This window comes from Cynocephalus volans, chromosome 1 (genome assembly GCF_027409185.1).
Source record: "Cynocephalus volans isolate mCynVol1 chromosome 1, mCynVol1.pri, whole genome shotgun sequence".
Classification (NCBI taxonomy): domain Eukaryota; kingdom Metazoa; phylum Chordata; class Mammalia; order Dermoptera; family Cynocephalidae; genus Cynocephalus; species Cynocephalus volans.
Genome location: NC_084460.1, coordinates 197,897,770 through 197,909,801, shown reverse-complemented (window position 1 = coordinate 197,909,801; position 12,032 = coordinate 197,897,770). Strand labels below are relative to the sequence as shown.

Below are 12,032 nucleotides of genomic sequence, written 5' to 3'. Positions count from 1 at the left end.
CGGTTTCCCCCTTAAACACTTAGGTTTCTTGTTCCTCCGTGCGGTCCCTCAAGCCAGTAGGTCCTGCAGGGGTCTCATTCAAGCAACCAATCGCGGCGCGACAATGGGGCGGGGCGACAGCGGCCCGCCTTCTCCTTCCAGCCCGCCCTCCCCAACCTTCCCAAGCCCGGCCTTTCTCGCACCTGCGTGTCCCTCCCTCGGTGCTCCGGCTGGTGCAACCTCTCCTCCCGGCGCTAGCCGGGAGAGGGTTTGGCCTCGCCTCTCGCGAGATCGTTTCCTGTGGCTGCCGCCGCCGCTCCTGGCCGCTGACTGGCAGAGCCTGCGCAGCCGCCATGTTCGGTTGCTATGCTGCGGCCTGGGAGACGGGGTGTGCTTGAGCTTGAGGCAGGAGGAGGAGAGGGAGGAGGAGGAAGGAGAGGAGGAGAGGCAGGGGGGTGACTGAGCTCCTCTTGCACTCTCACACACAAACGCTGCCCAGGATTGCCCGCCCGCTCACGCCGCGCTGCGCGCTTTTCCGCTGCTCGCGGCCCCCCCCACATTGTTCTCTCAGGAACTCCTGGGTCCCCAGGGCTGACGCTGGGCCTGAGCCGGGGAGCGAAGAGACTTGGCTTTGGCCGAAGGGTCGGAGGTTTGGGGCCAGGCCCCCCGCCTGAGCCCCCCTCCCCCCACGGCACTTTTGGGGGGTGTGGATTATCTCATCCCCGCAGGGAGGTGTGAGAGGGCGCCTGCTGCCCGCTTCCCTGCCGCCTCCCCGGCGGCGCCGGCCCGCGGCAGCCCCGCAGTATGAGGTGGTGCTGGCGGCTCCGGGCCGTGGCGCGGCCGCTGCGGCGGTGGCTGCTCGGGGGGCGCTGAGGGAGCCCCCCGGAGCGGCGCGGCGGACGCACTTCTCCCCGGCGCCCCGGGCCTCGAGGCTTCCTTTCTCCAGCCGAAAGGACGCGGCTGTGCTACGAAGGTAAGAGGCGCTCAGGTCCCCGCCGGCCTCTCGGCCCTGCACGTTGTTAGGTTACCTGGGGCGTGTGTGGTTCGTGGGAGGTGAGCCAGGTAGGGCAAGCTGGAGGTACAAGGTTTATCTAAAAAGAAGGGGAAGGATGACGCCTTTTCACCTTTCTTTCTGGGACCTGTGCTCTCGGAGCTCTCGGGGATGTAGTTGGAATCTCCGTTGTGAGTGAGCGAAGGGACAGGGGATGGAATAGGTGCAGAGATGGAATGTTCCATGGTACCTGCACTCTAGGTAAGGCTTTAGAATCTTCTGAGTTGGCAATTGCTGGTAGAATTTTTTTTTTTTTAATTGTCTCTTATGAGCTCTTCTTGCGTGTTGCATGAGCGGACCATCCCTACCATTTAAGTTTTAAGCCTCATTATTCTACCAGAATATATCTGTATTTAGGAATCTGTAGTTGTGCCCCCCACCCCACCCCCCCCAAAAAGTTGAGATGTAGCTAAATAGACGTAACGATACATACCCCAGGGCTTCCTTAAAATGAAATAGTTTACAGTTGCACAGGTATATGTGTGGATGTTTCCGTGAAACTTAGAATGGGAGACTTTATGTCTGGGCTTGCATCATATAGTGACATCAGTATGTACAAGTACGATTTGCAGGATTTTTCAAAGCGCTTGTTCTAGAAGAACCTGTCACATATATGCAATATACTAGCAGCTTTTTGAATAAGAGATTTAAGTAATATTAAGGTTACGTGACCAGGTCTTGGGCCCAGTTGAAACAGTATGTACAGCTCATTGGCCACATTTAAAACACATTTATGGAGAAAGATAAAAACAAAAAGCCAATGTATCCGGCTTGTAAAAGACAATTTGACTAGAAAGAATACTGTGGAGCAGTAAAAGTAAGGGCATTTTTTAAATCCTAGTTTTCTGAACTTTAACATGCCAGAGGAAAAAGATTTTTGTTTGGTGGGGGGAGGAATGACCTTAAAATAAATTATTGTTCCGAGCCCAAAGTGTTCTCAATGGAATAGAGCTTGATATATAGCAGTTAAATCTTGAATCTGATGAATATAAATTCAACTCTCTTTTAAAGAAAAAGAAAACTTTTTTTGTAAGCGAAAGTTTTTGTATTGTACAGTATCCTTTTATTAACTCATAATAAAAGAGTGTGATCATTTTGGGCACACCACCATTTTTTGTCAAAATAAATTTATGCTCCAGTTACCACAAAAGCTATTTTTTAATGTCTCTCCCTTTTTTTTTTTTTTTTTTTTTTTAATGGCGCACGTATCTTCGTTACATTTGTGTTGAAACCTGTGCATGGTCTCATAATATCATGATCTTGAGTGATTTATAAGAGAAACATGGCCTTTTTTTAGATGGGTGTATTTGTGATTAGGCTAATCTGTTTTAAATGTTTGGCAAGAGATTCTTAAAACACAAGGAGGCATCACTGTTTTGTAGTTTTTTAAAATATTAATCGAGTAGGTTAAAGATTAGTAAACTGGAAAATCACAGATTCCTCAAAAGTAGTAATGGATTTTCTTATTGCCTGTTTTCTAATGTCTTAGCTTCTGGGCTGTGGATATTGAATTGTCTCAAACTTGTGTTTTTTTCTTATGTTCTAATTGAGTTATCTTTTTAAAATGTCCCTAATAACAATGTTACTTTAAATTTATGACACCCAATTTCTAATTTAGGCTGGGTATAAAACCAGCATTGATTGAACACACTTGCTAAAAATACTTTCTGGGTCGGATGTACGTAGAATGCAGCCTCAGGAAAACTCATTTGAACTATTCTACTGTGACCGATGCACACTTCATTATTATTGAAGGACTTTTAAAAAATTATTGAATCTCACAAATTAGATTTCATCAGTTCAGACGTAGATGTCTAACTTTCTTTTAATGTGTAAAGTGGGATAGTAATAAATTTGTGTGAGATATTAATAAAAACTTTTTTCAGATTTTTGTTACTTATGTGACACACATAGTCTGTTATTAAATGTCATTTGTATATTGTAAATGTTTTAGTTTTATCCAGTAAACATAATTAATTTGAGTTGTAAAGTGACAGTACAATGTATATTGTTATCTGTTTAGTTTATTTATGACTTCTAAACTTTAAAAGGGGTGTCAGTGGTCATGTTTTTGAGCAAATTATCTTTAAGGAAAAAGGTAAGAGACTACCAGATAATTTCAAGGCGGCACTGTTATTGAGAGTACTTTTACCACATCTGAGAGTTAATATGGTTACTTTTAAACTAGAAAGCATTTTAGAAATATGTCGAAATCTTAAAAGTTCTGCTTGAATTCTTTGTGTTAGTTATTAGGAATGCAGAATCAGCGAATTCACTAGGAATGACAAGTCTGTGTGACTTAATGTGGCTAAATATGAATTGCTCCTCCGAAATAAAGTTTAATTATTGATAGAAATTCACCGGCTACAAACTGAGTTGAATTTGGGGTGGGGGGTTGTTATTTCATGTTATGAAGTTTTTTATATGTTTTTTATAGGCCAGCTTTGTTAAATTTGCTAGCTTACTAGAATAAGCTGTAAAGCCTTGAAGATTGGTTGAGAATTTTGGAAATTCTTTTTCTTGTTTGCCAGGAAAGTACTGTAGGAGGGAGGTGCTGTTATTCACTTAATATTCAATTAGTAGTACAGATGATGAGAAGGAATATAATGTAGAAGTACTGTAGAATCTTCTTTATTGGTGTGGAAGTAAAGTTGTCTAGGAAAAGCATAATTTATTTCATGTCCTTTGCATGATTAGTCAGTATAGTCAAATATAAAATGAGATGGGGAAAAAAGGAAGGGAAATTTATGACATCCTCTTTCATTTCATTAGAAGCATTTTCCCTCATGTTCATTCTTCATTTTATTATTCCTAAGTAGAAACACTGGAAGAGAGGTGCAAGTATTTGAAGAAATTAGTAAGAAAAGAACAAAAATTACATACTGTGGACTATCTTGAGGGAAAGATATTAATTTGGGTGGGTTATTGTGTTTGTATCTTTTATCAAGGAGGTTATATAGAGTAGAAGAAAGAAAAAAGGATTCAAGAGGGAAGAGCATTAATAGTTATTGTCTGCTAAGTGCCAGACAGTGTACAACGGGCTTTTCATGTTATTGCTCTTAATCAAGTACACTTTTTGAGGTGGGTATTAATATCCTGACACCCCACCCCACCCCCAAAAATAGAAACTAAGGGAAATTAAATAGCTTGTCCAGAGTCATACTTCTAGTAAGTGGAATGCAAAACAGGTTTGTCTGACTCTAAAGCTTATTCTTTAGATCAGTGCTGTTCAATTAAACTTTCTGCAATGATGGAAATATTTCCCTCCCTCCAGCTTTATTGAGATATAATTGACAAATATGATAGAAATATTCTTTTTTTGCCATGTTAGATATGGTAGTCATTAGCCATGTGTGGCTGTGGAGCACTTGAAATGTGGTTAGTGTGTCTGAGAAACTGATTTTGTATTTAATTTCATTCAACTTATATTGATAGCTAGATGTGGCTAGCAGCTACAATATTGGACAGCACAGCCTTAGATCTTGCTGCCTAGAAAATGTGAGTTCTAGTATTTAATCTTCCAGTGGTTTATGTATGACATGAGGTAAGTTATTTAGTTCTTGAACCTCAGTTTAATCTGTTGTGAAAATGAAGGGGTTGCTGCTAAAAGATTGTCCGAATGGTCCCTTTTTTCTCTAGAGTTTTATGATTCTTATTAAAATGAATAGTGGTATTTAGTATTCATAAGCATTATATCTGAAAAGGACCCCCTCCTCAATATGCTAACGCCTTACATAAGTAAGGATTTTTGTTTAGTCAGTTTCTCTTGTTGAGAAGAATATGTATAAAGCACACCTAAAAGCTAATGGATTATTCCGCCCCCCCACTGCCACCCCCAATTGTTTGGTGAAAATATTGTGAAACCCAAGGTGGTACTTTATGTTGGAACACAGTTTAAATATTTAAAGACCATGTTTCAGCATGCCACCTTCCTGTTTAAGAATAAGCAGAGCTGGCCAGTTAGCTCAGTTGGTTAGAGCATGGTGCTGATAACACCAAGGTCTAGGGTTCTATCCCTGTACTGGCCAGCTGCAAAAAAAGAAATAAATAAAAGTATAGCAGTTCCCTGGTGCTTATCAGATTAATTCCAAACTTATCTACTTGGCCTTGAAGACTTTCCACCAACTTCATCTCACTAACCCTGGTTCTCGTTCTTGCTTAAAAAGAAAGCATTCTTGTTTTCTCCTCCCCCCTTGTTCCGTCAGTTCAAACGTGCTTAACTCTCTCTAGTCCATGTGCCTCCTCTTTATGCCCTCCTCAAAATTCACCTTTTTCTGGAATAATAACTGTTTAATCCAGTCAAAATGATCTGGCTTTAAATCCTGGTAATAAGTACCCTGGGGTTAATATATCTTGTTTAGATATAGTTTAGTACATCTTTCTTAAGTTTTTTTTTTTTTTTTCCTGCTTCTTAAGTTTTTGTTACCTATTCTGTTTCCTTAATGAAAATGTAAAAAAATTAAAAATAGGGATTCTTTCTCTTTTATTTTCTTTTATTTTATGAGCTTAGTCCGTTGTTCAATACTGTTTTTAAAAGTTTCTAATTTTTAAAAAATGGTAATGTTTTTTAAATAAAATAAACTGTGACAGCATTTGCTTTTAATTGCCATGCTAAAAGGATATTTTTATTTCCTTCTGGGTAGTTGTCCATATTTTTTTTCTTATAAAGTTGTGTGGTAGAGATCGACTTTTGAGTTTAATATATTGGAAACATTGTATAGTGGAGGACATGCAATGTAGGGAAAAAATTACAGACTTTCGAGTGAGATCTGGTTTGAGATCTGGTCTCAAAAGCCTGGCAAATTATATAGCCTCTCACCCAGTTGGCCTTGAATTGTTGTGAGGATTAAGATAGTATATATAAAGCCTCTAGCACTGTGCTTTTGTTTGTTTGTTTGTTTGTTTGTTTGTTTTAAAGATGACCGGAAAGGGGATCTTGGTGTTGTCAGCACCACGCTCTCCCAAGTGAGCCAACCGGCCATCCCTATATAGGGATTCGAATCTGTGGCCTGGGTGCTATCAGCACCACACTCTCCCAAGTGAGCCAGGGGCTGGCCCTTAGCACTGTGCTTTAAATAGCAGAGATGATCAATAAAGGTAATTGGTATTTTGTTTTCTATTTTCCCATTTTTATCTTTATAAATATAATTTAAAGGATTACTTAAACATTCAGGTGATTTATCATAACTGATTAGTCATTTACCTTTTGTTAAACACTATTTTGTTTATTTCCTCAGTCTAAAACCCTAGGATTGGGATAATGGTTCAGTGTTATGAATGAATATTTCTGTGCCAAATCTTTATTACAAAAGTACTGCTGTGGTTTGAATGTCCCCCCAAGCTCATGTTGGAACTTAACTATCAGTGTGGTGGTGGAAGGTGTGGTTTTTAAGAGGTGATTGGATCCTGGAGGACTGTGCCCTCCTGAATGGTTTGATCCATTTGTGGAGCAATGGTTGATGATTTAATGGGTTGTCATGGATGTGGTTCTTAAAAGGACAGCAAGAGAGGTTAGCTTTCTTGCTCAGCTCATTTCTCTTGCCTTGTGACACCCTGCACGGCTGTGGACAGTCACCACCAAGAAGAAGGCCCTCACCAGATGTGCCTCCTGGACTGTGGACTTCCCAGCCTCCAAAACTGTAAGAAATAAAACTCATTTCTTTGTAAATTACCCAGTTCCAGGTATTCTGTTATAAGCAACCGAAAATGGACTAATACAAGTACCTACAGTAGATGTTCTTGTTTTGGAAAAAAGTGTTAATTTGATTATACCTTATTGTTTTAATTAATGTATTTTGAAAATTTAGGTTTGGTGAATGATGTAGTGAACATTCCTTTATGTGTTAATTAAACATTTGAATATCTATTATAGTGGGAACACTGGTAATAAAGGTAAATAAGACATGATTCTTGTCTTTGAGCTGAAGTTCTAGGGTGGTGACATATGTCAACAAACAGTTATAATTCAGAGTGACAGTTTAATAAGATCTGGAGGAAATGAGAAGTGGCATTTGAGCATGGTCTTAAAGGATGAGTAGGAATTGATCTGGATAGAGAGAACAGCATTTACAAAAAGTCAGAAGTATGAAAGGGTGCATAGTGTGTTTGGAGAAATGCAAGTTGTCTTGCTGTGTATCTCTCTGTGGGTGGATGAGGGTGTCTGTTCCTGTGTGTGAATCCGTGTGCCTGTTTGTTGACTGCAATGGAAGACGAAGCCTTGTGAGGGTCCTTGTGTTTGGGAAATGAGTGGGGCCATATTAAGTGCTTTAGGGTAGAGTTTCCCAGTGGTGTGCCATGTGTGGTTTGCTTGTGCGCCAAAGAGCAAGATACCCTTCAGCTTATGGGACCTGGGCCTATTGGAGCCCCTAGCATGGTTTCTTCTGGCTTTCCAAGTAGTCTTGGTTTATCCCAGTGTGCTAAAAAAATTATTTTCATTGTTGCCAAGTTGGGAAAGGGTTGGGAAAAGCACCATTTTCAAGGCTCTAAATGTTGGAAAGTTTATGGTACCTGCTCACCCTTGGCATCCCTACTGTGTAATCAGAAATAAAACTAATACCATATCCTAGAGTAACCATAAAGAAAGTCAAGTCAGAGTCCCCCTTTTCCTCCCCTTTCTCTGCCCCCTGTATTTCTTCATTGGTGTGTGTGTGTGTGTGTGAGAGAGAGAGAGAGAGAGAGAGAGAGAGAGAATTGGGGTGCTGTTTTATTTCTGGTGCCCTAAACATGCATTTAGTCTGCCTTTTGGGAAATTAGCATTACTATTATGGAACAATTATAGGTATCCAAACAAGGGAATGATAAGATTAAGATGTAGGTTTTGAAAAATAACTCCTGACTTCTAGATAATGATGCAAGTAGTAAGGATAGTACAAGGTTAGAAATGATGCAGAGAGACCAGTTAGGATGATGTTGTAGTGGTCCAGGTAAGGGAAGATAAGAGCTGGAAATGGGGACCTGGAGATAAGTATGTGAGATAAGAATTGAAAACTGATTAGATAGTTTCACTAGAACTGAGAGTCCTTTTGGATATGGTGGATAGAGGAAAAGAATTGAACATGATGCTAAGATATTTTCTTTGGCAACTTCCCTTCTTTGGGAAGGGAAGGCCAAATAACTTTTATTGAGCATCTTCAGTGAGCCAGGTATTTTACTAGGCACAAAGGTTGTCATGAGTTCCTATTTGAGTTTTTTTAATTAACATTTTGAAATAATTTCAAGAAAAGTACAAAGAGCTCCTGAATCCCCTTTCACCAATAATTTACATTGTACTACCTATATTCTCTGTGTGTGTACACAAGATGAGCCTGGAACATCTTGTTGTGACTGGCTCACTATAGTGGACTCAGTAAGGCCTTCCCTTCCAGATGCCCCAAGAGATAACCTTGGCATTGTCTTTGACCCTTTTCCTCTTTCTTTTGTATATAATTGGATTCTCAAGTTTCAGTGAAACTACCTAATTTCTCTTTTCTGACCCTTCGTTTTCATCCCTATTTCCCCATATCAGGATAATGCACCATTTCTAATTTCATTAGACTTCTTCTGAACCATTTGAGAGTGAGTTGTAGGCATGATGCCCATCACCACTAAATAGTCTAGTGTATTTTTACCAAAACATGGACAGTCTCCTACCTAACCACCAAATCAGGAAATGAGTATCCATATAAAACTACCTTTGGACCCCTAGATGCCAATCTAGTTTTTACAAATATTCCAATAGAGTATCTCTTCCTTTTTTGGTCCAGGGTTCAATTCAGGTCGCATTTATTTATTTAACGTCTTGTTAGTCTCTTTCAATTTGGAACAGTTCCTCAATATTTCTATCTTTTATGACCTTGACAATTTTAAAGAGTACGGTCCTTTTATTTTGTACATGTCCCTCAACTTAAGCCCATCCAGCAGTTGCTCGTGTGCAGACTGAGTGCATTGTTGGCAGGAATGTCATAGAAATGATGTTGTGCTATTCTTAGTGCATCATTAGGAAACATATGGTATTGTCTCACCACTAGTGATGTTTAACTATGAATACCTTGTTGAGTTCATGTCTGCTGGGTTTCTCTACTGTAAAGTCATCATTTTTCCTTTTGTAATTGATAACTCTTATGTGGAAAGATATCCAAGACTGTGCCAGTATTTCTCATCAAATCTTTAACCACTGCCTTTGGGTCTGCTGATGACTCCTGCCTGAATCAACCACCACTATGAAGGTTGCCCCCTACACTTACTAGTTGGTTTTCTACTGAAAGAAGATTTTTTCCTTCTTCTCCATACAGTTATTTATTTATATCAATATATACACATGGATTTCTGTTCCTGTTTAGTGGTTTGTATTAGTTACTATCATTTTTTATTTTATTTTGATGCTCAAATTGTCCCAGATTTAGCTAGTGGGAACTGCTTCAAGTTGGCTCCTGTGTCTTCTTGACATGCCCCATCCTTGTTGTATTTCCTTGCTTTCTGGCACAACAAAATATTTCAAACTCATCTTTTACTTTCCTGTCCCTGCTTTGGAATCATGGGCATGTTAACTGTGTAAATAGTAGAACAGATAATTTGAATTCAGAGTTGTCTAATGCTGAAGCATCTTTTTTTCCTCTTGTACTGCATAGCTTCTGACTACCTGTGTAAAAATAGCTTGGAATACAAAATGGCAGGATTTAGGTTGTATAGGTGGTAGCTGAAGCAATGGGGTGTGATTGTCAGTGCTTATGAAGTGTGTGTAAAGGAAAAGGGTCACTGGCAAGCTCCTAACCACCATCATTGAAAGATGAAGGGCTTTTAGAAATGAAGAAGGCAGTGAAGAAGACTGAATGGTGATGAGAGAAGAGAGTCTGGTTATGTGGTAGAAGACAATGAAGTAGAGAATTTCAGGAAAATGTCAGATGCTGCTGAGAGAAAGAGAGAAGACCAAAAGTGCTTTGAATCTGACTGTTGGAAAGTTATTGATAACTTTAGCTAGTTGGTTTTCAAGTGTGTTCAGGCAGAGCACCTATATCAGAATCATTGAGATACTGATTAAAGATATAAATTCCCCAGGTCTCATCTCAGACCTTACAGAGCCTTAAAAGTGTGGATTGGGGAGTATGGAGATGGTAGCATGGGAAATATGTTGAAATGCTGCTGAGGTTCTTCTGAGGTATACCAGTTTGTGGTTTGTTGCTTTAGCAGAAGAGTTATAGTAGAGGGGTGTGATAAGAAACTGAGTTGAGGAAATTAGCCATACAATGAATATAGACTAGACAACTTTTCAAGAAAATTTGGCCATAAAGGGAAGAAGGAAGGTCTCTTGGGTCATGGAGGAATAGGAGTCAGCATCAAGACAATATCTTTTTTGGGGGACCAGTCCGTGGCTCACTTGGGAAAGTGTGGTGTTGATAACACCAAGGCCATGGATTCAGATCCCTATATAGGGATGGCTGGTTAGCTCACTTGGGAGAGCGTGGGGCTGACACCACCAGGTCAAGGGTTAGGATCTCCTTATCGGTCATCTTTTTTTAAAAAAAAGGAAATATCTTTCTATCTTTCTGTTGTTTTTTTCTTAAGGTCACATACACCTTAACATTTGTTGGAATTAAGGGAAGGAAACTATAGAGGTTATTTGAAAGATGGGTAAGTAAAATTATATAGCAACACTGTAAAAAAAAAAAAAAAGCCCCGAATGAACTTTGGTAGATAAATCTGGGATAGCTACCTGCCTTCATTTCCAATGGTTGTCATCTTATGATAGGTGTTTGGAGTAGTCCAAGGGTCATTGTTAATCTTATTTTATTATTATTAAAGTTTATATCTTGCCTTTTTGTTATACAATTAAATGTTAAGAGCTTCTCTTGCTCATTTTTATAAAAACATGGGTTCTCAGTATATTCTTGTATATAGACAAGTCACCAGCAATACAATTAAAAATTATGTCCAGAATTGGAGGTGATTTCAAATGGAAAGCATTTAGCCAATCCAGAGTCAGTTTGAGGTATTGTTTGAGCATCAGCTAGGTATCCGGCACTATGCTTGGCAATGGTGATACAGAACTGATAAGACATGATCTTTATCCTCAAGGAGATTATTGTCCTTTCTTCAGAGAAACTTGAAATCTAGTATACAGCTTAAAATGGTATAGATGGATAGATACAGTTAACTATATATACAGCTAAAATATGTACAGATAAATCATAGTTAATAAGTGTAGCAGTATATATTATCAGAACTGTCAGGCTTCTCAATTATTTTTAAAATTTATTTAAATATTTTCTTTTTTGAGTTGGTAATAGGGCTTCTTGGTTAAAATTTCAAAATAATATAAGAAGATGTATATTGAGAAGTCTTGATACCACTCTATCTTTGTCTGTCCTTCCCTTCCCTGCTCTCTGTAGGTAACCATGTTTTTTTTTTATGTATTCTACAGTTTTTATGCAAATAGAAACACATAGAAATATAGATTACTGTTTTCCCCCTCCCTTTCTATGTAGAAGATAGCTTACTATGTTAATGTCTTATACCATCGTTTTTCACTTAAAATTTACCTTGGAGATCATTTGATTTGATGCCCTTTATTCTTTTTCTTTTTTTTTTAAACCAGAGCAACATGTTCTAATATGTGTATATACTATTAAAGTAACTAATTCTAATTATTTAAACTTTTAATTTACTTCAGTTTTTAGGCCCTTTTACTTATATAACTCAATTACTTTCACCTCTTTCTTTATAAACTCGTGCTCCCATGAGGCATTTTGCATTTAATGACCTGCTTTTCTGTACCTAAAGTCCTCTAATGCCTAGTTGGATTAACCTTTCAAGCTTTGTGGCCAAGCCAAAGACCCCACCTTCCTCATTTCAGTAGCTTAGATGAAAAATGGAAGAAAAAGAAAAGGATGAAACTAATATTGTTGAACTCTACTGGGTGTTTTTAAATATGTTATCTCATTTAATTCTCTCAGTAACCCTGTGGAGTAGGTGGTATTATCCACCCCCTTTTTTTTTTTTAATATAAGGAAACCCATTTTATTTTATT

General features: G+C 38.9%; 1 protein-coding gene across 3 annotated transcripts in view; it reads left to right on the top strand.

The window, feature by feature from the left end:
* Positions 1–378: 378 nt before the first annotated feature.
* Positions 379–12,032, top strand: part of PTPN4 (protein tyrosine phosphatase non-receptor type 4) — a 214,065-nt gene continuing 202,411 nt past the window's right edge. For 2 of the 3 annotated variants that reach the window (XM_063092274.1, XM_063092261.1), the window contains exon 1: positions 379–952. The gene's annotated coding sequence lies outside the window, so the exon portion shown is untranslated. Of the gene's footprint in view, positions 953–1,766; positions 1,848–12,032 lie in introns of those variants that run through there. The other variant, XM_063092266.1, reaches the window with a different exon arrangement.